Here is a 25568-nt window from a genome sequence, read left to right on the forward strand (position 1 = left end):
TTACTTTCAGTAACAGCAACAATACTAGCAATAACGATACCACGTATTGAACTTTTGCTGCAGAGCCGGCATTGGGTTAATTGCTTTTTATACATTTTCCCATTTAATTCTCACATTATTATCTCCATTAATAAGAAGAAACTATTAAGGGAAAAACCATTAAGAGGACTATTAATGAGAAGATACTGAAGCACAGAGGAGTTAGATTAATTATTCAAGGTGCCACAGCTTGTAAGAGGAACAGTTGGTGTTTGAACCTGAGCTCTGACTCCAGAGCTCTTAGCTACTTCTCTTCATTGATCCATCTTCATGAAGCAATACAGTTTGACTAGAACAGTATAGTGGAGTAATACAGGTGTTAACCTCACAAAAGGCAGTGTTCAAATCCTAGTTCTGTGACCATGGGCAAGTTATCTAATTTCTCTATACTCAGTTACCTCCTATACGACCTGGGAATAACTTATGAAAAAGTCCAATCAAAGTAACTCATAAAGAGTATCCATCATTTTTATTATTACTATTATTATTTTCTCCCCCAGCTCTATTCTGTGATTAAATTGGTAATACTATAAGCCGATAAAATGGCATTAAAATACAAAATAAAGTAGTAAGTGGGGGTTTCCAGGGGCTGGAAGTAGGGGCATAGGAAAGATATTGTCAAAAGGTACAACTTGCAATTAGTAGACAAATAAGTCCTAGAGATCTAATGCACAGTATAGTGATTATAAACAATAATATTGTATTATTACCATCAAACTTGCTAAGAAACGAGATCTTAATTTTTCCCACCACAAAGAAAGAAATAACTGTGTGACATAATAGAGGCATTAGCTAATGTCAGCTGTGTCAATCATACTGCAATATGTAAATGTATCAAATCAACATGTCGTAGACCTTAACCTTATACAATGTTATATGGCAAATATATTTTAATTAAAAGTAAAATAATAGTTCAGGCGCCTGGGTGGCTCAGTCGTTAAGCATCTGCCTTCGGCTCGGGTCATGACCCTAGGGTCCTGGGATGGAGCCCTGCATCGGGCTCCCTGCTCAGCGGGGAGCCTGCTTCTCCCTCTCCCACTCCCCTGCTTGTGCTCCTTCTCTTGCTTTGTCTCTCTCTGTCAAATAAATAAAATCTTTAAAAAAAATAAAAATAAAAAATAAAATAGAATAAAATTAAAAATAACGTCTTGCATTGCAAGTTCACATTAATTAGTACTACTAATTTAAACTTACCCTTTTAGCTCATTCTTCAGCAAAGGTGAAATTTTAATGGACCCTTCTTTTTTACCTCCCTTTTAAAATCACTATGGATTGCTTATTAAATTGCATTTTCATTATCCCTACAGCATCTCAATCTCTTAGGAAGACTCAATGAATAATTTAAAATTCATGTTTAATTTATTATACAGGCTTACAGCAACTCTTTTCATGGACTGATCCTTGTTAAAGTTCTCAAGGCCTGAAGGCACAGGTGGCTCCATTAAAAATGTATTTCTCAGTTTTCTTGAGGGATTCTCTTTAAAAGTGCTGGGACGGGCACATTCATAGTTAATTGACAGTAGGTTACATGCTACTTTATTCACCACATTTGAAGAAACATTGCTTTTTTTTTGTCTGGTAATTAGTTGTGTGCCAATACTTTCCATTACCTGCTTTTTGGATTGTAATTAAAGCATATGATATAAGACAATGTGACTGATTCAACTATTTCCTGGAAATGGCTGAAGGGAAAATTACAGGTATGAATCAGGAGTGGGAAAAAGAGATGCAGAGTGGAAAATCTATTCTTCCAAACAGGGTCTTAGAAAGTTACACAAGAGTGGGACACAGTGGGAAGGCCAGAACCCTTCTTGTGCCTCAAGTGGATGCTCTGAGTGGAATAATTTAAAAGATGTGGGGCACTTTTCTCTGGTTGTGACCTCCTGTGTGGGGCCAAGATGCATCCTACACTTACATATCTCCTACTTCCTGGAACAGAAATGAAGCCAGAACATGGCATGTTTTCCTGCTGAACCTACTTCCGTAATCTATCAAATGGTTTATGTTTTATTTACATTTAGCCTGAATCTGAAGTCTCTTAAGACCTAAAGTGGGCCTCCTTACAGATGACAATGATGCATTCTATTTCCTGAGTCAAAAGAGTTATTCATTTGTAGAGATCTGAAAAATGTGAATACAACGAAGTAGAAATCCAAAATAATATAGTCTGGCAGGCACTAATTCTCCCCACATTAGAACATATTAATTTTTTTTTTAGAGTGTACTGTGTTTAGGGTGCCTGGGTGGCTCAGTTGGTTGAGCGACTGCCTTCGGCTCAGGTCATGATCCTGGAGTCCCGGGATCGAGTCCCGCATCGGGCTCCCTGCTCGGTGGGGAGTCTGCTTCTCCCTCTGACCCTCCTCCCTCTCATGTGCTCTCTCTCTCTCTCTCATTCTCACTCTCTCAAATAAATAAATGAATAAAATCTTAAAAAAAAAGAATGTACTGTGTTTAAACTTTTCCTTTACTTGATGTAGTTCAATAAAGGGGTCCAACCAGCCTTAGGAAAACCTCTTTCTCTGGATGAGGGGTTCAGGGAAGCCCTACACTATTAGTCAATGTGGTTTTCACTCTACTTGCCAGAGATAAACCATCTGACTTAGGGTTGGCTCTAGAATTATCTATCAAAATAACTTTTTTTCCAAACAGATAAAATTATTTCTATTAAGTTAATATGAATAATGGCCTGAGATTAAGGACAAAAAATTAGGCAATCTATTTGTCAACATTCCCTGGGAAAAAAAATATGGATATTTTTACTTAGGCCTTATTTAGTGCAGACTATTAAAAGAAGCTGTTGAGAGTCACAATGTTGATTTCACTCATCATTGTGTCTCCAATGCCTAGCATAGAATCTATTAACACAGTAGATTCACAGTATGTGTTAAATAGCTAAAAAATATGTGTTTAAAAGTGAACAGTTTTCAGCACCCTGACTTATCTTATATAATACATTCAAATAGAGAATAAATGCATTTATTCTTCAAAGCATCAACTGCTTGTAAGATATGCTTGCCAAGGGGTCAGTTTCCTTTCAGAGAAGAGAAGCCATTAGCTTTGAAGAAGACCTTCTTGGATACAAATCACAAGACAGAATTCTATCCTTGGGAATGGGAGTAGGCCTTTCATTTGCAAATTTCCTGATGCTCCATTTTAAAAATAAGCTATTTTAAAAATGAGACGCTGGAATTTCAGCAGCAGTACCTCATTTTACAGATGAAGAATTAAAATCCAAAGACTATAATTATAACTGATATTAATTGACATTATGTATTTAATGCTTAAGACCCTAAGGTAAATCTATAAGTGTATAACCCAATCCTCACCCTGATTTTGTGAGGAAGGTACAAATTTAGCCCCATATGATACTGGAGGAAACTGAGACCCAGAGAGGCTAAGTGACTGATCAGATGTCACATGGCTTCAAATGATGAAGACAGGATTTAAACTAAGGTCTGTCTGGCTCCAGAGTTTAGGTGCTTAACCACTGTCCTTCACTGTCTCTGTGCTTTCTTGTCTTCTGAGAGTCACAAAGGTCTTTGGTAATGTCCATTTCTGGAATCGGCAGTTTCATGATACAGGGTCTTCTAAGACCTTAAAGGAAAAATTCTTTAACAAGTAGAAACGAGGGATGCCTGGGTGGTTCAGTCGGTTAAGCCCCTGACTCTTGATTTCAGCTCAGGTCCTGGTCTCGAGGTCATGAGATCGAGCCCTGTGACTGCCTCCATGCGCAGCGGGGAAGTCCACTTGAGATTTTCTCTCTGCCCCTCCTCCTTGTGCTCTCTCTCTCTTCCTTTCTCTCTCTCAAAAACAAAACAAAACCACCTTTAAAAAAGTAGAAATTATAATGAAAATGAATGAAAGTGAATTTTTTGAGGCGGTGGCCAGGGTACATGCACGAGGTTTACTAACCCTCACATCAAAGTGCTGGTTCTAGGCTTTCAACCCTTGGGCCTCTCGGGCAGCCCCCCTGGTTGATTTCCAGTTGCTCACCAACAGGCCTTCTCTATTTTAATCAGGTTGAACACCTTAAAATTCCTCCTATGGAGTTTACATTTTCTTTTCTCTCTTCCCTTCCAGAAGCTGTCCTCCCTATCTGAAATACCATGGAAGAAGTTAAATATGGCCACAGATTTTTTTACGGCAATTCCCATAAAAAGGTGGAAGCTATTTCCCCACTGCCTTGAATCTGGGCTGACTTTGTCACTTGCTTTGACCAACAGGCTGTGGCAGAAGTGACATCTTACAATTTCCAAGCCTTGGCTTTCAGAAGCCCCGAACCCTCTGCTTTCACCCTCTTTGAACACTGCGGTCATGAGAACAAGCCCATCTGTGAGGATGAGAGAGACCACAAGGAGAGGCCCAGCAGTCCAGCCATTACAGAACCCTTTACTGAGGCTCCAGACTATGAGCAAAGTTGGCCAGTTGACCCACCAACAACTGCAAACAAATGCAGAGTGAAATGAGCCATCCTAGCTGAGCGCTGCCCAACTTGCCAAGCCAAAGAACAGTGACAAACGAGTGACATCTTAACCCCTTAAGTTTTGGGTGGTTTGTAATGCAGCAGTAGATATGCTAACACATGCTTTTTTATTCCTTTTTTCCTAATATGTCTACCACCTTCTTGTAGACTGAACTTCAAAGTCACTCCTCCAAGAAATTTTCCCCGATGATAACTTGCCCTGAAAAGCCAGCCTCACTCAGGTTTAAGATGATGCCCTCTAAGGGTACAAAGACCTAGCTGCCTCCCTAAGTACTTCCCCCATCCACTGGCTGATGCCATTAAAGTTTAATTACTTACATAAAAGCATAAATGTCTATTAAATTTTAAGCGTCCCTGGAAGGGATAACAACTTCTGTGCTTTTGATTTTGCTCTTATTATAAAAGTATACAGGAATAGAAAGTGACCCTAACATCAGGTCACTTTCCCAAAGAGAAAAAAAATTTTTTAATGGTTTTGACCAGTTTGAATATAAGCCTTTGAGGAGGGACATCAATGAGACAGTTATGTATCTAATTTCAAATGTTTAATTGATTAATCAAGCATACATATTTAAAATAACATTATATAAAACAACTTTTGATTTAGAAGTCTTTCTTTCTTCTACTCTTGCATTCCGTGAATGTATTTGATTCACATTAGCCATATGTGTCTAGTAGCAAGTACTCTCCATATCACTGGAGACACTTTTTGAGCCATCTGAGTTTTCCAGTTGGAAAACATCATCCTCCCTCACATCTAATTTGTACTTTTTTTAAACTATAATGCTGCCACTGAAGTTTTTATCACAAGCCACAAGTACCCATTCAAAAAACACTAAGACAGTGATTTGTCTTATTCACCCTACAAGTGTATATTCATGATCTTCACAGGGGAATCACTTACAGTATCACTATGTAAGGGACTTTCAGAAAGCTGGTTTATGATGACATCTAAGGCTTGCAATTTAGGGATCTTATTCCAAAGAACAAATTCATTAAATTCATGTTATATTTCTTTGCTCTTTTTTTTTAACCAAAAGGCCACCATAATCATCTAAAAGTTCATGATTTCTTTTTTTTTTCTTTTTTTTTTTTTAGAGAGGGAAAGACAGAGAGGGGTGGGGAAGGGCAGAGGGAGAAGGAGAGAGAGAATCTTAAGCAGGCTCCACACCCAGCCCGACACAGGGCTTGATCTCACAACCCTGAGATCATGACCTGAGCCGAAATCAAGAGTTAGACACTTAACTGCCTGAGCCACACAGGCGCCCCAAAAGTTCATGATTTCTTGATGTCATTTCAAGCTAATGTGTTTTCTCCAAATAGTAGTTTGCAGTTCAAAAAATGTCAGAGAGCATCCCATAACGCAGAACACCCTGGAAGGATCAGAATGTAAGGCAATTCCCCCTTTCTGAGGGAAATATTTTGGGAGAAAACCAAATTTCCTTATCTGATATATGTTAATAAAGGCTCATTCTAGAAATTTCAGACAATACAGAAAATAAGGTAAAAATTAAAATAATTGAAATGCTATAATTAGAGATCATCATTTAAACATTTTAGTTCATTTCCTTCCAGATCTTTCTCCTATGTATGATTATATATTACATTATATTTGATCAGCTCTATTTCTACTTAACATTATAACATAAGCATTTCCCTTATTAGAAACTCTTTGTAAGAAAGATATGTCATCATGTACTCAACCACCCTCCTATTACTCTATATTTATATTATCTGGGGAAGGGCCAGTATCTCAAGCAAATACCAGCCCCTTATACCCCAGTGTACATGGTTTTAGATTCTTTTTTAAAAAACTTTATTGAGCATCTACCCATGTAAAATATATTAAAAATGAATAAAAGTCAGTTCCTGCCCTCAAAAGAGAGATACCTGTAAACAACTGCACAATATATAACAGAGAGAGAAGATTTCATGGAGGAGTCCACATTTGAGGATTTGGGGGCTTTTATTGTTTGTCAATTGCTTATTTTTACGATATTAAGACTTAATTTTGCAAATGTTTGCCAAGTCAAGAGAAACCTACAGGAATCTTTCCCCAACTAGATTTCCCGAACACAGCACCTCTGTTCTGTGGAAATCAGCTGGACTTTGCCTTTATTATGCACCAGCTGAGGGTTTCCAGGACTGGGGACATTTCCCTGAGAGCAGATCTGGATTGGGGTGGGGGGGGGTTGGGTATTGCATGAGGGCACTTGGGCCTGAAGGGATGGGACAACAAGGAAGCCAGGAACAAGTGCAAACCTGAAAGGCCAGAATGAGCTCTGCTACTCCCACACTCACCAATGCCTTGCTTTGCATTTCCATGTCCCACGTGCACCACAGGGACACCTACTACCTGTGCTCTCTGGTTCTTTAAAATAGGCGTGCTTCATCTCCCTCCAACAAGTTCTGGAGTTCAGTGGAGAACCATGATATAACCAGTGAACCCCTGGCCTGGGTTTGAGGCCCAGCTCCATTACTGACTGTGGGTTCTGTATGACCCTGGGTAATTCCCAGCCTCTTTCGTGGACACACTTCTACCCAAACAACCTGACTCTCTCTGTGTCTATAGATATGGTCACAGGCAAGTGACAGATGCACCACTTCTGGCCACACTGACCTACAGATTCTTCACCTCAGATCTGTTTCTCACTTGGACATGGCACCTGTGATGTAACAGTTTCTGGCTGCCTGAAGGTGACGATACCGAGCACTTACCACAAATCACATAACTCAGTACTGTGGGTTTATTTGCTCCATGGCGTGGATCCCTTTCTGAAATGACCTTTTTTGTTGGTTTACTTGCTTATTGTGCATCTTCCTACTAAAATCCACCATGAGAGCAGGAATCTTGCCCAATGCTAACACAGTGTGTGACAGACACTAAAGATGGAACAGTGTGAAAGAATAAATGAACGTAGACTAAATGTGACTACAGAAGATGGATAAGTATGACACAGCACGAGGTACTGGAGAAAGAAAAAACATCCCTGACCTCCAAAGCTCGCAGTCTAATAAGAAGAGAGGAAAAAAAAAACAACAACAAAAGAATTGCAATACAGTGTGAAAAGCATAATCATAGATGTATATGTAGGAAAAGAGATGGTACAGAGGAAGGGACCTAGACATTTTCTGAAGGAAGTGATTTCTGAACTTAGTTTCAAAGAATTAGTGGAAATCTGCCAGGTAGGTAATGAAGGAAATCCTTTCAAGAGGGCCTCTTGGATCTCTATTCTGACCTAAACATTGACCTCATTTCCCTTCCCCATGGAAACTCAGGGTTAAAAATACCCTTGAAGATCATTTAGTTCAATGGTTCTTAAGGAGGACTTTACATTTTTGAAAGATGTCCACAAATTCTCTGATACTCATCCCTTCAGTGGAGCCTAAATCCCCTCCCCCTGAGTGTGGGCTGTACTTAGTGACTCATTTCTAACCAAGAGAATGTGGCAAAATGGTGAGGTGTGACCTCTGAGGCTAGGTCATGAAAGGTCATAAAAATGTGGCTTCCACTTCTCTCTCGGATCACTCATTCTAAAGGAAGCCAGTTTGTGAGGACACACAAGGAAAAGTCAGAGGCCTCTTGCCCACAGCCAGTGAGCCTTTCTAGAGATAGATTCTCCAGCCCAGTTGGGCCCTCCGGAGTCAACATCTTGGCTGCAACCTCATGAGACCCAGAATTCCACACAAACAGAAACTGTAAGATAATAAATGTTTGTTGTTTTAAGCCACTAAATTTGGGGGTGGTTTGTTATACAGCAATAGATAATAAATAGGAGGCCTCAAACAATTTGCATTGATGGGAATGATAACTGTTTGTATCTACCCTATTAGAAATTAAAACTGAAGAATGTTAAAAATATTTGTGTATTAGCTCACTGAAAACAACAGTGATAAACATATATAGTACGTGTTAAGGTAGATAACATGTTTATGAAAAATCACAACTTTGCGAAACAAAAATTAGTTACAAGAATGGTATCATTGTATATTTTTACAAATCTTTTTAATGCCTAATTTAATGGTGGATAAATGGATTCTCATATATATGTCTGCATTTAATCACTTGTGAAATCACAAATCAGGTAGCTTCTGAGAAACTCCATGATAGACTTGTAAAACAGAGTGAAAAAGGTCACTGATCTCATCAAGTCTCTCTACAACACCCATGACTAGAAGATGCTCAGGTCACATGTGAGCATGCCAAGTGACTAGAAACTCCTAGCTCCCCAGAAATCCTACCACTCCCCCAAAACATCACCGGGATTGGAAAGATCCTCCCTCTGGCACCCTCCCTTTGCTCTCCCATTAGTCTGGTGATTCAGAATAAGTTTAATCACTCCTTTAAGGCTAAGACCCTTCTATCGTTTATTTTAAGGGTTATTCATAACTCTACAGTTTACAGGGTACTTTTGCCCATGTTCCCTTAAAAAAAAATCTTTAAAGTAATCAATTGAATTCGGAATGAATATCCCAAAGGATTTATCATGAGTAAGGCCCTCCTGATACTTTCAAGAACCTTATGATCTCTTACCAGACACAAATAGCCCTAGAGCGACTGTTTTCAGATATCAGACTGGCAGAACTTAACAGATAACATAAGGAATGGGATGGTAAAATTAAAAGAACACTGAAAACAATCAGTGCAACTTATCTATTTATTATTTTTTAAAGATTTTATTTTTAAGCAATCTCTGGCATCCAATGTGGGGCTCAAACCCACAACCCCAAGATCAAGAGTCTCACACTCCACAGACGGAGCCAGCCAGGCGCCCCTCAGTCAGTTCACTTTAAAACAGAGATTTCTCGCGTGTCCGGGCTTCGGCGGTGGGGGAGAGTCGCGCAGGGCCGCCGGGGGCCAAGGCTCTAGGCCCGCGCGCGTGTCTGTCCGGCAGGGCCGCCGCTGCCGTCTCCGGAGCCTGAGGTCCCCGAAGGCCGGGCCCCCGCTCCCCGGACCCGGCGTGGGGGCTGCGCCGACCCCGGAGGACTGGGTGGCAGAACCCTCGCAGCGCCTTCAGGCCGGGAGTGGCCTCCCCCTCTGAGGTTGCAGATGGGTGTGGGGTCGGCAGTGTGTGATCAGATCAGCAGCAGAGCGTTCGAGGGATGAGCACTGGCCTGCCTTGAGGTTTTGTGTGCTGAGGTGCTCAAGAATGGTGGTCTGCGGTGTGGAGTTTGAAAGCTGGAGGCGGCAGCCCTTTAGCTTGAGGAGAGGCTATTTTCCCAGAGAAAGGTCAGCCATGCTGCAGCAGGGAAAGAACTTGACGTTTCGAGGACCAGTGGTCACCATACCATCAGTTTGGACTGAAAACCCAGGCTTCAACAGTGGGTGTGGAAACAATGCTTAACTTGTGTTGAGGTTCCGAGGCCATTCTCTTACCAGCAGAGCCAACAAACGTGTTTGGCAAACTTGCTAGGATACTATGCTAGGATAGGCACTGTTGGTGTCATTGAATTCATGAGCTTTCTAGTAATGTATTGTGTTGTATTTTTAGCTCCCCTGCCCAAAGAGAGCTTCTATACCTGTAAATTTTGTATAAATTTGTTCTGTTGGGTGAGGGTCTGAGTTCTTTAAGCTGAACTGATGTATTTCTTCCTGAAACTGATGCTTCTGTGCAATTACCACAAACTACAATAAAGGATGGCCTTGGGCACCTGGGTGGCTCAGTCGTTGAGCGTCTGCCTTCGGCTCAGGTCATGGTCCCAGGGTCCTGGGATGGAGCCCCGCATCGGGCTCCCTGCTCAGCGGGAAGCCTGCTTCTCCCTCTCCCTCTCCCCGTTTGTGTTCCCTCTCTCGCTGTGTCTCAAATAAATAAAATCTTAAAAAAAAAAAAAAAAACAGAGATTTCTCTTTTCTGCTTAAGGCACAGCCTTCTGATTGCATTAGACATCCAAGTCTTGTGTTTTAAGTTCCTCCTATAGCTTCCTGAAAGTTTCATGCATGTTTCCACATGCCTCTCATACATATTTGGGTTTAGCTGTTCACCAAAATTGTCCCCTAGGTCCCTGTTTAGAGATGACGTTGGAGATGACGTCTGCTGGTTTGTGAGAATGGAAAGACAAACTTTGTGGCTGGTTCTGAAACATATAAACAAGCCCGGAAACATTTCCCAAAAAACTATCCAGAGTAGAGAATAAAGTTTCTCTTCATGTTAACCCTAAACTCTGAGGAGAAAGACCAGTGCTCGGCAAGATTTAAAACTTAAGTTTGGAATCCTCTCAGATCCACCTCAAAATACTTGGCACTCACACACACAAAAAAGTACACTGTTGGTGGGTACGTAAATTGGTGTAGCCACTACAGAAAACAGTATAGAGGCTCCTTGAAAATGTAAGAATAAAATTACCAGATGATCCAGCAATGCCACTTCTGAGTATCTATCCACATGAAATCAGGATTTCAAAACGCTATGTGCACCCCATGTTCATTGCAAATTACTCACGATAGCCAAGACATGAAAACAACATGAATGTCCACTGACAGATGGAAGGCGAGAGAAAATGTGGTATATACATACAATGGAACATTATTCATCCATAAGAAGGTAGGAAATCCTGCCCTTGACATGGATGAACCTAGAGGGCATTATGCCAAGTGAAATAAGCCAGACAAAGACAGACACTGTATGATCTCACTGATATGAGGAAGCTAAAAAAAGAAAAAGTTGAACTCATAGTTACAGAGACTAGAATGGTGGTTACCAGGGGCTAGAGGCGAAGGGGAAATGGGGAGATGTTGGTAAAAGGATAGAAGCCTTCAGTTATAAGTATTGGGGATCTAATGCACAGCATGGTGACTATAGTTGATAATACCGTATTGTATACTTAAAAGTTGCTAACAGAACAGATCTTATGTAAGCATTCTCACCACATACACACAAAACAGGTAACCATGTGAAGTGACAGATGTGTTAATTAGCCTTATTGTAGTAATCATTTCAAAATACGTACTTATATCAAATCATCACAACATGCACTTTATCTTACAATTTTATTTGCCAATGGTAGTGAATATATGGTTATAAAGAAATCATCCTACTGTGTACTTAAATAATGCAATTCTATTTGTCAACTATATGTCAATAGCTGGGGAAAAATAAATAATAGGAGAAAAAAGAAATAAAAGTGAAAACAAAATGAATTGAATCTGAAAGCCATTTGCTGATATTTTCAATGTCCCAATTCAGAAGGATCCATTCAGAATATTACGTTATGGGATTTATGGAACATAACATTGTCCCTGAAAAAATTTTAAATTAATATCACACAACTCAGGAAATTCATTCAGCTATTTCTTATCTTCTTTCATTATATAATAGAGGAAAGTTCAAGATTAGTATTTAACTCTTGATAGTAACAGCTAACATTTATTGAGCACTTATTATATCAAGGATTGTACTAAGTGCTTTTCACCTTTAGCTCATTTAATCCTAATAACTCTACTAAGTACCTTAGTTATACCCATTTTACAGATGGAAAAACAAAGTTCAGAACACAGACAGCTAAGTTCCCAGAACTAGAAAATGGCAGAGAAGGAACTGCAAGCAACCTATGAAATGCCAAAGTTCAACCTCTGAATCAATGCACTGTAAAAATCTAGTAGCATGATAAACCTTCAATACGTTTGTATTGGAATGGTGATTTTTTTGCAGGTGATCTTGGAAAGGATGAACTGGGAACTGCCTGGCAACATCAGGAAAAAAGAAGCCTTTGACTTGTCACAACATGCCTATGTGGAAGACCTTGAAATGACCTTCCAGGCCTCAGGAAAAATATTCACTTTAATAATGATTGAAGATATTTGAAAACTAACAAAATGAGAAAAGAAACAGTAAAAAATTTATTTGACTGCGTAAGAGTAATATTAATGAAAACATCTGTGTGCTTGCATATGCATTTATTGTACATTTCAGATTGCATAGATTTTGTGCATTTATTATATATGCTTTATTTTATAGCAACAAGTGCTTCCCATTGGACCTCTCAGACCACATTTGAGTGCAGAGAAGTGGCGCGGTATGGGCTTGGGTGCCTCCTCATCTGGGTCTGAAACCTGCTGCACCTTTTATTGGCTGTGTGGCTTTGGACAAGCTATATAAATTCTCTAACCTCAGTTTTCTCACCTATAAAATGGAGATTAAAAAAGTGAAGGATATGTCTTAAATCTAGGATTTAATACATGTAAAGCACATGGTGCTTTGCTAACTAATAGTTGTATCATTATAATGAGTAATCAGCATGGCTATCTGATCGGTTTTGAAAACTTGGAACAGTTTTGCTTTTTTAATTAGAGGAAAGCATTGTCCTCACCTCCCTCTATTCTGCTGCTGTGTTTCTAATTTATAGTCTCACCTCCTCACCGCCCCCTCTGCTGGGACTTCTCTGTCCTTTAGCAAATACAATAACTTGCTAAGAGAGGAAAAGAGAATGAACAGAGTCAAGGGCTAGAGTAAGTAAAGGATGAGAATAAAAGGTGGAGGCCATTTTTAAGTTTATAAAACAACCTCCACTGACACGCAGGCGGCGGAAATAGATCCTGCATCATGAACAGAGAGGGGACCGTTCTTCGTGAAACTTTCGGAGTGGAAGGGTGAAACGTTTACAGCAACGAACTAGCCAGGGATGGGGAGAACAGACCTGTCCATTCCGCAGGCAACACTCCTGTCTGGTCACACAGAAATACCCAGCGTCCAGAGACAACCGCACTGATTGCACCATCAGAACAGTCAAGACATCTAAACTAGGAACAGGTGAACCCAGAGGTGTGTTCTATGGGATTTTAAAAGACGGAACAGGGAGAACCAAGAGATACCATTCCGGGGCTTGATACTGGCCTTAAACGTGGGATATTAAACATGTATAAATCGGAGATAATAGAGACCATCAGCAAAGTGTACGTAAACAAATTAAGTGCTCAGTAATCTTTGGGAAACTCTAATGTCTGACACTCCTTTTATTAAAGGGGAGGAGAAAGTAGGTCATAGGATCTCAGCTTAGAAAGGAGAGCAGGCTGAGCATCTGAGCCTGTTGAGATAAAAGAGGATGCTTCTGGGGGCCTGGAGGGCAGAGAAGCAGGGAATCCTCCTGAGAACCTGTATTGGGGTCTTCATGAAGCTGTCATTTGTGTTTAGAAGAGTATTTATTATGTTTGAGAATTATTATACAAGAAGAACATTGTCAATGGCCCAACTTCTAATGGGTGGGTAGTTGGAGAAACACTTATCCTTGACTCACTGTTTGCTCTTGGGAATGCTATTTAATCTTTATCACTTTAATTTATCTGTCAATAAAATATGGGAAAAACTCTGGCCTCACCCTGCATTTCAGAGATAAGAGAACCGCACAAGAGGGCCGGCGTCCATGAGGAGGCCGCGACTCGGGCACGGGTAAATTCTTCCCAGTCCGTGATGAAAATCGCCGCTCGGCCACAACCGCCTGTGGGGGAGGGAGGAGAGGGTTGTGAACTCTCGTGTGGAAATTCAAAACGTAAAAAGGAAGAAGAATGGCTGAGAGGACTCAGTGGCCTGAGGTATCAAAGGAATTTGAGACAAATGATGAAAGATAAGAAAATGCAAGACACCCTCACGCCATGTTCCTTCTGATAGGGACCCAGGCAAGTTTCCGCCCCCACAGTGGCCCTTCCTCTTAGACTCCTGCTCCTTCAGAGCAGGCCTCAGCACCTCTTGGGAAATTGGGCAATGCCACCATAACTGCCTGGCCCCACGGCCCCTTCACTGTGCCTTTTTTCTTCCCCTTTATGCCCCTAGCCACCCTATTCCCTAGCCAGGTTCCTGCCCTGCCTTACCCAACCCCATGTGCTCTATCACAGACTCCTGTGTCTTTCCTTTACAGAACTTAGCACAAGTTCCAATTATATGTTAGTTTACTGAGTAATGGAGGCCAGATCCATGTCTCCGGGGTTCATTACTACATTGTAGCTCCTAATACTGTTCTTGGCACATAGATGGCACTCAATAACATATTTTAAATGGATGGATGAGCAAATGGCTGCCTGACCCCGCTAACGGTCTCAGGCAACCCACTCATGGTCAGGTGCAGCCTGTACCACTGGCGGGTTTGTTTATTGTCCCTAGGGCGTGGCACAGAGGAGAAATCTACTTAGGAGCTGAGTGCCCCCAGAAGGACTACTCCCCTAGGAAACAAAGCAGCCACTTCTCTCGGAGGGTTCCTATGTTGCCACTATGCCACTGTCCCTCCCCGGACCGCAAGAATAGGAATAAAGCACTACTCTTCAAAAGGAACCTCCCCCACCCTTCAACTACCACCTCCCTACTAGAAACACCTGCAAGCATTTTCAACCGTCCACTCCTTCTGGCCTGCCCCCCATGCAGACAAACCCTGCATGAGAGGCCAGCAGGCCGGCTCTCCTACTCCCCTGCGGTAGCAGGTCCTCTTCAGATAAAAGGAAATGGCAATATGTTCAAATTAATTTTAAAAGGATTCTGTGATTTACAGTGATTTCTAATAGCAAAAACAATAAATGTTTTTTTAACCAAAATAATCCATCCCATATTAGTTTTGAGGTTCCTGGATGAGATGCGCTAAAATAAATAGTCTCTTTCATGCTAATGCAGCAGCGAAGGTGCAATGCTCCCAACACTGATCTCTTAAAACATAGGTATTTTATCCAGGTCCCGCTCTAGATCTTTATTCTCTAGATCTCCTTTATGTTCATCCTCAAGAAACATATTCACATTACCTAGTAAAAGATACAGAAGGTTGGCATGAATTTTTCTGATTGACTTTGTCACTTACCACATGGTTGCTTCTTCACCTGTTACATTTCTGTTCAAATATATGGAGTTCATTTTTGAGTTTCCCGATTTGGGCCTCAGATTTTGGCATAATTTCTTGGCATGGAGAAAAAAAAATAACAATTAAAATATATGCTTGCTCACAGGTTATTCTGATCCTGAGAATTGTATTTGCTTCTCTTTAATCCTCCCTTATTAAGTATACTTCTAAGAAGTGACTTCATGCATCTTGCAACACACCGCACCCTTTAAATTGGAGGCTTCGTTGGAGCGCTGACTAAAACCCTGCGCTTCTTTGCATAATGCTCCCCGAGCCCTTATATTAGGAAGAAGATAGGCATCTGCCGGTGCCTCTTATCTTATCAGTTCCCAAAGGCACAAAGCATGACCCACATGTTGTGGGCTCTCTATAAATGCAGGAAGACCACTGCCATGGAATCAGCTACATTTAATGCCATTTTAAACTGTTGTCAACTTTGCTCCTCTACTTACAAAGCCACCCGCCACCACTACAGAGATCTCCTGGGGCCCTAGGACTCAGACCCAGATCACTCTACCCTCGGTTATTACTTCCGCACCTGTGCGAGAGCATCTTAGCAAAGAGGCTTCTGGGTGAAGTCACCTCTTCTTCTCATAACCACTCTTCTCCAATATTAATCCGTCTTTTTTTTTAGTCTGAGAGAAATGTGTCTAGCAAAACTTCAATTTTTTACTAGCTCCAAAAAGAGCTCTCAGAACAAGGATGTCAACCTGGATTAAGAACATATTCAAGCAAATGCAAGTTACATGATTTTTCATTTCTTTTTACCCAACTTTAGCTAGGAAAAATACCAGGAAGGACTAACAAAAAGAATGAAGATTATACTGAGTCATTTACTGGAATTCCATGATTCTTTGTTATTTTTCCCTTAATCCTGGCCTTTTCTCAAATATCCTTTACTAGTTCCTCTCTTTGACTCCTTTTTTTAATGTATTTTTAATAGCTAATGCTGTTAAATTGAGACATAATTTACATACCATAACTTGACATGTTTTAAGTGTCCAATTCAGTGATTTTTCCATACTACCACAATCCAGTTTTGGAACATTTCCATCACTCCAAAAAGGCCCCTTGTGTGCATTTCTTTCTTAGCCAGGAGCTTAGTCTTGGACCACTGCTCTTTATAGTCACATCGTAAATGATCTCATCTGGTCTCCACATTTTAAATACCAGATGTATACTGATGACTCCCAAATCTATATCCCCACGCTGAACCTCTCCCCTAAACTCTAGACTCATCTCCTCTTAGATGTATAATAGGCATCTCAAACTCAGCATGCCCGAAACTGAGTTTTGATCTTTCCTAAAACTGCTCCTCCCACAATCCTACCCAGTTAATAGTAATTCTTTATTCCAGTTGCCCATGCCAAAACCCTGGGAGCCATCCTGACGCCTCTCTTTCTTCACACCGCAACACCCAATCCACCAAGAAATCCTATTGGCCCTACCTGTAAAATACGACCAGAATCCAGCTACTTCTCCTGCCGACACTGCTAACAGCTGGGTTCAAGCCACCACATCTGCCCCCTGGATAACTGCCATAGCCCCATTACTTCTCTCCTGCTCCTATACTTCCTCCCTACTTTCAGTCCTCAACACAGGAGCCCGAGTGATTCTTTTACGTTTTAAACCAGACTACGTCATGACTCCACTCAAAACCCTGCAAGGGCTTCCCATCTCACTCAAAACAAAAGCCAATATCCTGACAGTGGCTCACTGGTCCCCATATGTGCTCCCCAGGAGCATTTGTGGCCCCCATAAGACCTCAATTCCAAGTGCTATTCCCCTTGTTCACTCTGCTTCAGTTTCACTGGCCTCCTTGCTCTTCCTCAAATACACCTGGCTCAGAACCTAAGTACCAATTGTTTCCTTCTGCCTACAAGACTCTTCCCCAGGAAACTGTTTGCCTAATTTCTTTATCTCCTGAAAGCCTTTCCTCAAGTCTTACTTCTCAGTGAAGCCTACCTCCATCACCCTATTTAGATTAGATTAGATTAGATTAGATTAGATTAGATTCACCCCTGCACTCTCAATCCCCCTTACCTTATTCTACTTTTTCTTATTGCATGGCATTTTCCACTCTTTAACTTGATAAGCTGCTCTTAAATTTAACAGGAGAAAGCAAAGGGCAAAGAAGAGCCACAATAATATTGAAGGAGAATGAGGAAGGATATTATCCCCGCCAGATATAAAACTTACTATAAAGCTTCAGTCATTAAAAGGGTACAGCAATGGTGCAAAGATCGAAAAAATAGGACCAATCAAATAGGATAAGGACCCAGAAATAAACCCATGTCTACATAGGAACTTGGGATATGACATTTTATCATCACAAATCATGGAGAAAGAAAAATTATTTAATAACTTCTGCCAGGACAATTGGCTTTCTATTTGGAAAAAGATAAAATTAGATGTCTATTTTACATCATACACAAAGTAGATTCCAGAGGGATTAAGAGGCTAAACACAAAAAGAAAAACTTTCAAACCTTAGAATAAAATATAGGAAAATATATTTATGACATCCTGGTAGGGAAAGTTTTCTCAAAAAGACAAAAAATGCACAACCATATCAAAACTAAAAGGCAACCTATGGAATGGGAGAAGATATTTGCAAATGACATATCCAACAAAGGGTTAGTATCCAAAATATATAAAGAACTTATACCACTCAACACCTAAAAGAACAAAAAATTCCAATTAAAAGATGGACAGAAGACATGAGCAGACATTACTCCAGAGAAGACATACAGATGGCCAATAGACACATGAAAAGATGGTCAACATCATTCAATTCGGGGAAATGCAAATCAAAACTACAATGAGATATCACCTCACACTTGTCAGAATGGCTAAATTCAAAGCACAAGAAACAACAGGTTTTGGTGAGGATGTGGAGAAAATGAACACTCAGGCACTGTTGATGGGAATGCAAACTGTACAGCCACTGTGGAAAACAGTATAGAGGTTCCTCAAAAAGTTAAAAATAGGGGCGCCTGGGTGGCTCAGTTGTTAAGTGTCTGCCTTCGGCTCAGGTTGTGATCCCAGGGTCCTGGGATCGAGCCCCGCATCAGGCTCCCTGCTCAGCGAGAAGCCTGCTTCTCCCTCTCCCACTCCCCCTGCTTGTGTTCCCTCTCTCGCTGTGTCTCTCTCTGTCAAATAAATAAATAAAATCTTTTTTAAAAAGTTAAAAATAGAACTATCATATAATCACTATGCACTACTGTGTATTTACCCAAAGAATACAAGAATACTAATTCAAAGGGATACATGCACCCCTATGTTTATAGCAGCATTATTTACAATAGCCAAGATACAGAAACAGCTCAAGTGTCCATCGATTGATGAATGGCTAAAGAAGTGCCATAGATAGACGATAGATGATAGATAGATGGATAGAGGTGAGAGATATATATATAATGGAATATTACTCAGCCATAAAAAAAGAATGAAATCTTGCCATTTGTAAGGACATGGATAGAGCTAGAGAGTATAATGCTGAGCAAAATAAGTCAGTCAGAGAAAGACAAATACCATATGATGTTATTCATATGTGAAATTCAAGAAACAAAACAAAGGATCATAGGGGAAGAAGGGAAAAATAAAATAAGATGAAATCAGAGAGGGAAACAAACCATAAGAGACTCTTAACTATAGGAAACAAACCGAGGGTTACTGGAGGGGAGGTGGGTGGGGGGATGGGGCAACTGGGTGATGGACATTAAGGAGGGCACGTGATGTAATGAGCACTGGATACTGCATGCAACTGATGAATCACTAAACTCTACCTCTTACACTAATAACACACTATATGTTAATTAATTGAATTTAAATAAAATAAAATAAAATTTAGGGGCACCTGGGTGGCCCAGTCAGTCAAGTGTCCATCTCTTGATTTTGGCTCAGATCATGATCTCAGGGTCATAAGATCAACCCCGTGACCGGCTCCATGCTGGACATGGAGCCTGCTTGGGATTCTCTCTGTCCCTCTCCCTCTGCCCCTCTCCCCCCACGCTCATGCATTCTCTCTAAATAAACAAATAAATAAATAAAATTTAGATGTTGATATATATGAATAAGCAATTAATTTACAGAAAGAGGAAATTTATCTGGCCAGTGTACATATGAAATATGTTCAATCTTATTAAATGATATGTAATTAAAATGATAATGATATTTAACTGGCTCCACATAAAATAAAATAATAATAAAATAATAATGCAAAGTATAATTCATAAAGATGTAGGGGGAAGTGAAACTTATACACCATGATGGGGTACGTAAATTGGTCTAACAACTTTGGAGAATAATTTGGCAATATCTAATAAAGCTGAAAATGTATGTAAGGTACAACCTAATAGGTTCATTTTTAGAAATGTACCTGGAGAAACTCTCAATGTATACACACAAAATTTCATACAAGCATGTTCATTGCAGCTTTGCTTGTGATTGCAAAAAATAATGGGAAATAATTTAAATGGCCATCAACAAGAGAATGTATAGATAAATTGTGATGTGAGATATGCATTAAATTCATCATAACAGTAAATTTCAAAAACATCACTGTGAATTTAAAAAAACAATGTGCAAAACCATATATTGAATAAAATATACATTTGCTAATTTTTATAATACAAAATATCACTTATAAATATAAACATCTAAAAATGTAAGCCCACATACATGGAAAAAATACATATGCTTTGTAGTAGATTACAGAAACAGACACAATCTTCCTCCCCTTCTAGAAATCCCCCCCGCTATAATATTTACCACTGCTTCCACCAAGAAGCAAAGTCTGTTTTCCCATCTCTTCATTCTGGTGTCTTTTTTGACACTCACTTTCACCAACAGATTGCAACAGAAGCAATGTGTTGCCAGAGGCCCTACACATTTCCATTCCACTTTCCCTCTTAGAACCTTAAAACAAGCCTGAGCTAGGCTGATGAATAATGAGCAACCCAAGGCCAGCCAATCCGATCGCTTCAGCCTACAATCAGCTAACCACTAGACACATGATTAAGACCATATCACAACAAGCCAGCTCCCTGCTGATCTGCCAGTTGACCATAGACACATGAGCACGCCTCACTAAGATCAGCCCCCCTTATCTCATATCAGTACAACCAACCACCCAGCTGAGCTGTAGACTCATGAGCAATAATAACTGATTGTTGTCTTAAGCCACTAAGCGCTTGCGGTAATTTTTACACACAGCAATAGCTTAAGTGCTGCATACACCATCTTCAGAACAATGACCTCTTAGGAGAAAGGGAAGGAAAGAGTATTAAGGAGAGGCAGACACCTTTACCTTTTACACTGAATTTTTTAAGGATCTAAAATCCTCAAATCCTGTGTAAAATCTGGATGGCAGTAACTTGAGAGTCTGTTATATTATTTTCAGAATTACTCTGAATGCTTGAAATGTTGCCTAATTTGTTTAAAGAAGCATGTTACTATTCTTTCAATTTTTGACATATTCATATGAAAAGAGTAGAACAAGACATGATTACAAGATTTGTTTCATCACTGGGATCTCAGTGATGACTGAGATCTGACTTAGCTACACAGAAACTTGGGAGATATTAAACCTTGACTTATGTTCCTGACCTCATGAGCCACCATGACTCAGACTGACTAAATATTATGGTCACATCTCATTCTCTGGTGGCATATAAACACGAGCTATGAGAAAAATATCAAACCCTCAGTTAATCAAAACTCAAGACACATATTTTCTTTCATGAAAAAAGAAATCTATTTTGAGAGGAAACAAAGACAAAATGTTATCAAAGATATTCTTTGATTTTCAGATTAAGTGCCAGCGTCAGCACTGAGTCAACCTAATCTTCTCATGTTCAGTATTGAGGTAGGAGAGTAGCAGTACACTTCTGAGAAATATTTTCATCAAAGGCCGAGATAAAAATGGGTTTCTATTTGATCATCATTTTACCAAAAAATTAATTTCACTGGGCATCCCATGTGGTCATGCTCCTTTTATTGAAAGACTTGTTTCTTTCTGTTCTTTCTTTTTTTTTTTTCCCCTCTGGTTCTTGCTAGAATGTAAGCTTCACACAGACAGGCATATTTGCTGAATCACAAGGAAGAGGGTTTTGGTGACGATGAAAGAATGCACGTGAGGCCCTCAGAGTTGACCATGGGCATTGCTTAGCTAAATTAAGACTGAGTTCACCTATAGCCAATAGAAGTATCTGGAAGATTTGAACTTCTGCATTGACTTCTGTCAGGTGTAAATTTTTTGAAAACTTTTGAATAAAGTTAATTATAAGAAAAAAATAGAGTTGTTTATTTCAATTTTGCTGCAATATAATTCCAAGATTAAAAAATTTCACACTGTAAGAGGATTGGGAGAAGAACTTATAAAGACTCTAGGCAGAACTAGATCTATCCATTGTGTGTCAACTATATACAAATTAAAAAATTAAAATTAAAATCTTTACTATTACTTAAAAAAAAAAAGACCCATCCATAAATCCCAAGTCCCTAGTGCAACTTGCTGAAAAAGTTCCACTAATCTTTACATACCAAGAGATTTCTAAGGAGCTAGTGTTCCTGGTTTTGATAGGATCCTTTCACCCTAAACCCCACAATCTAATTAAATGAAAAACCCAGTCTGTACTAACATGTTGGGTGAAAACATAGCAAGCAATGACCAATCTCTCTGCCATTTAGAGCCAGGAATACAAACACTTCCTTTACATGGAAAGTAATGGATAGAGTGAAACCAACATCATTCCAGGTGGCAAGAGATGAGAAAAGGCATTTGTGGCCAAAAGACAAAAGTCAAGGGAGGGGATTTGAAAGAGCCTGAGGTGAGACAAACAGACAAAACAAAGTAGGAAGTGTATGCTCTGTGGCGAGTCAAGTCACATACAAGCCAAGCCAGCAGAATAAATCAAGGCTAACCCAGAGCTGAAAAGGAATCAATCTCATTTATAAACAGAGTTGTAGGACTAACCCTTTCCAATTTACTTATCTATTAAATATGTTAAATGCCCTCTTTTCTTTCTGCTTCTTCTACTGTCCATAAGTGCTTATGATACAGTTTGTTATCAGCTTTTTAGGTTTAATTTCTGTTAAAGAATGACAATAGAGTTTCAAGAATAGTAAATCTGAAGGCCAGTATGGCAGAGGGAATCAAATCACACAATCACCCATCTCAATATTTGAGAAAACAAAAATCAAAAATATGCATCAATAATACTTAAAATGGAAATAGTGCTTACTATGCATTACCTGGCATTATTCTAAGGACTTTATACGTATTAACTCATTTGATAATATAATATCTTTGTGAAAACCAATACTACCATCATCCCCATTTACAGATGTAGAAACTGAAGCACAGACCCTAGGTGTAGTAATTGGTAGACCTGAGACTTGATCCCAAGCAGTCTAAATCCAGAACTTATATCTTTAATTTATATACTACTTATATATATATATAAATCCAGAGCTTAGATCTTTTAACTTATATACTACTCTGCTCTCAAATAGACAAAATAGGCATGTAAGCAATGTGAAAACAAGAAGAGGAAAAAAAAAAAAGCCCTCAGGTACCAGACAAGGAAAGAGTCTAAGCTTATGTCATAAACTGTGAAAAGATAAATCTAAAAAGAAATAGAAATAAAAGGAATTCAGATGGTCTAGTAGTCCTGTTTCTAGTTACCAGAAACAATATTAAATATTTTGAGTCAAACAAATCCAGAAAATTCTTGCTAACACCTTTCTCCTCTCTCCCCCCCCCCCCCCCCCCCAAATTCAGAGACATGTAAACCAAAGGAGTGCATAGGCTTGGTTAACACTCCAGGCTTTACCATTTTCCAGGACTCCATAAAGAACTGGAAAATGAACTAATGTCTGAATCTGTCCAAGAATAAAATGCACTCCCAAACAGTTTAATCTTTAGTATAGAATATTTAACAAAATCTCAGATGAGAGAACGGGGCTCAGGTCTTCCGATAAAAACTGCATGTAGTTCTAATCTCATTATGTAGCTCATAAACTGTATTCTGAATGAAGAGAAACAAATCTCAGATGAGGTGGAAAGTGTCCAGAAGAATGCACCTACATCAGAGCAAACCAAAGTTCAGTCCTCATTGAAAGATAAAAATTCATGACTTAGCAATGACAAACACATACACACACACCCAGGATCAAAAAATAAAATAAGATTCAGAAATAACTTGTTGAGTTAAGAAAACTAATTGAGCACCAAAACCTCACCACTGGAATAGGAGTCCACACACTATGACCCCTGGAACAAACCTAGGACACCACTTATTTTTATAAAACTTTATTGGAACATGTATTGCCTCAACAGCAGCATTGAGTAATTACAGCAGAAATCATATGGACTACCAGTGTCAAATATTTACCAAGGGGCCCTTTACAGAAAAAGCTTGCCCACACCTGCATTAGAAAATTAATATATCACAAACAAGCTGGCCCTCCTGTCCTGGGCTCTTCTACCCCACCTCTGTGCTTCCACTTTCTGGTTATACCCTGAAACTGAAGGCACACTAGTGTAAATGCAATATGATTTGGTGGCTCACACTTCTGGCCTTCAAACCCAGCCCCTAAGAACTACCATATTATTACGTGCTTTGAAAAATATACACTTCCCACCCCCAACTTGAGCCAAACATCTTTGATAATATGCAATTGTAATATCCAACATTTATTTAGCACTATATGCTAGGTACTAAAACAGAAAAAAAAATGATAAAGGTGGAATACAAATAAATAAAATTTAGGTGGTATTACCTCAGTGGATAATACTCCCTACTGTATAATAATCCTCTTTTATTGATCAATCTAAAAGTGAGAAAATGAGGAAGCAGAAAAATTAGGCTCCATGTTTATAATACTTTACTTCTTTAAACATGTTGTATTGGAAGCATCTTTGTAGTAAACATTTTAGTGATTCATTTACATTATTAATGTTCAGAAAAAGGTATCAGGCTGCAACGCTGATTATTGAAGATTTAGAATTCTTTCAAAAGGTTATAAAGTACAGTGCAAAATTATATGTTACTATTTTAACCTTGGTTAGAAATAAATAGACAGCACATTTTATTCTCACTGGCCATTGGATTGAAATTTACAAATTTGAGGATAACATCCCACTGAACTAGCCTACTACTATCTCTTTAAACCCCCAATTCAAGCTTTCACAACTCCCCTGCGTTTCTTATTACTGAACAGATCTTAAGTTTACTTATTTGAAAATAATTATAAAGTCTCATATAGAAAGTAATTTTTGTTCAGAAATAAAATGTCTCAACATGCACATACATCACTGTAATATTGTCACTATTTTGTATATTCTCTATGATCACTACATTTCGATTTTAATTGCATTCAAACACTGAAAATATGTCAGAGTATACTTAGACATTGTTAACTAATCAAACATTGCATCATTTATTCTTCAAATATTTATCCAGCCCAAACTATGCTCTCCAGGCACTAGGCAAGGTGCTGGAGACCCTGTTGAATAAGCCCCGGAATTTCTGGACTTAAAGTCATGACTACAGATGAGCTTTTCCGAGATGGATATGTAAAACAGGCATGGGAAAAAATTTTCTTCTCATATGTGAACTCTGATCATTTGGTGGTTTTCTGAAGGGTTTTTGAGAATTCTAGGATAGCAGCAGGGATGAGAGGAAATTGCCAAAATCAATTTGCAGTGTCTGCTATTGGGCACGTGTGATTTGGTTCATACTGTATGTTCACGATTTCTTTTTGCAGGAAAAAAAGGACCAAGTATGGAATACTGGATATCATTATTGATGATAGGAGTGAAAGAAAGAAAAGAAGCAGCAGAAAACTATTCCATAGCAACAGCAATATCATAGACACTAAAAGGAAGATAGTATACAGGAGGAAGTAGACAATAGTGCCAAATGTCAAATTCCTTGAAAAAGGATGTTTGGCAAATTGCAGTTCATTAGTGACTTTCCTGAAAGCAGTTTCAGGAGAGTGAAGGAGTAGAAACTTAAGTACAGAGGCTAAAAAAATAAGGAAATGGATATAATCAACATTTTTCTAGAAATCTCAGATCCTCACACTTCACACTGCTCCTAATATATAAAAATGTGTATTTGGTTCTGGGATGATTTCTTTATTCATAACTATCTACCCTGAAATTGCAACATCTAGGCAGTGTTCATCTGGTATATCCAAATCTCCATGATACCATTTTTCTGTAA

At 39.3% G+C, this 25568-nt stretch overlaps 2 long non-coding RNA genes across 2 annotated transcripts; both read left to right on the plus strand.

Annotated features, from left to right (window-relative positions):
* The first annotated feature begins 8081 nt into the window (after positions 1–8081).
* LOC112828861 (uncharacterized) lies at positions 8082–14247 on the plus strand. Its single transcript, XR_003209604.2, has 3 exons — positions 8082–8221; positions 12478–12535; positions 13847–14247. It is a non-coding gene; the product is annotated as an uncharacterized lncRNA (long non-coding RNA).
* On the plus strand, positions 9381–9975 carry LOC112828860 (uncharacterized). The gene is made up of 2 exons (XR_003209603.2): positions 9381–9513; positions 9566–9975. It is a non-coding gene; the product is annotated as an uncharacterized lncRNA (long non-coding RNA).
* Positions 14248–25568: the final 11321 nt, after the last annotated feature.

Source organism: Callorhinus ursinus, unplaced genomic scaffold, assembly GCF_003265705.2.
Source record: "Callorhinus ursinus isolate GAN/ISIS: 27379988/994484 unplaced genomic scaffold, GSC_fseal_2.0 scaffold13, whole genome shotgun sequence".
Classification (NCBI taxonomy): Eukaryota; Metazoa; Chordata; class Mammalia; order Carnivora; family Otariidae; genus Callorhinus; species Callorhinus ursinus.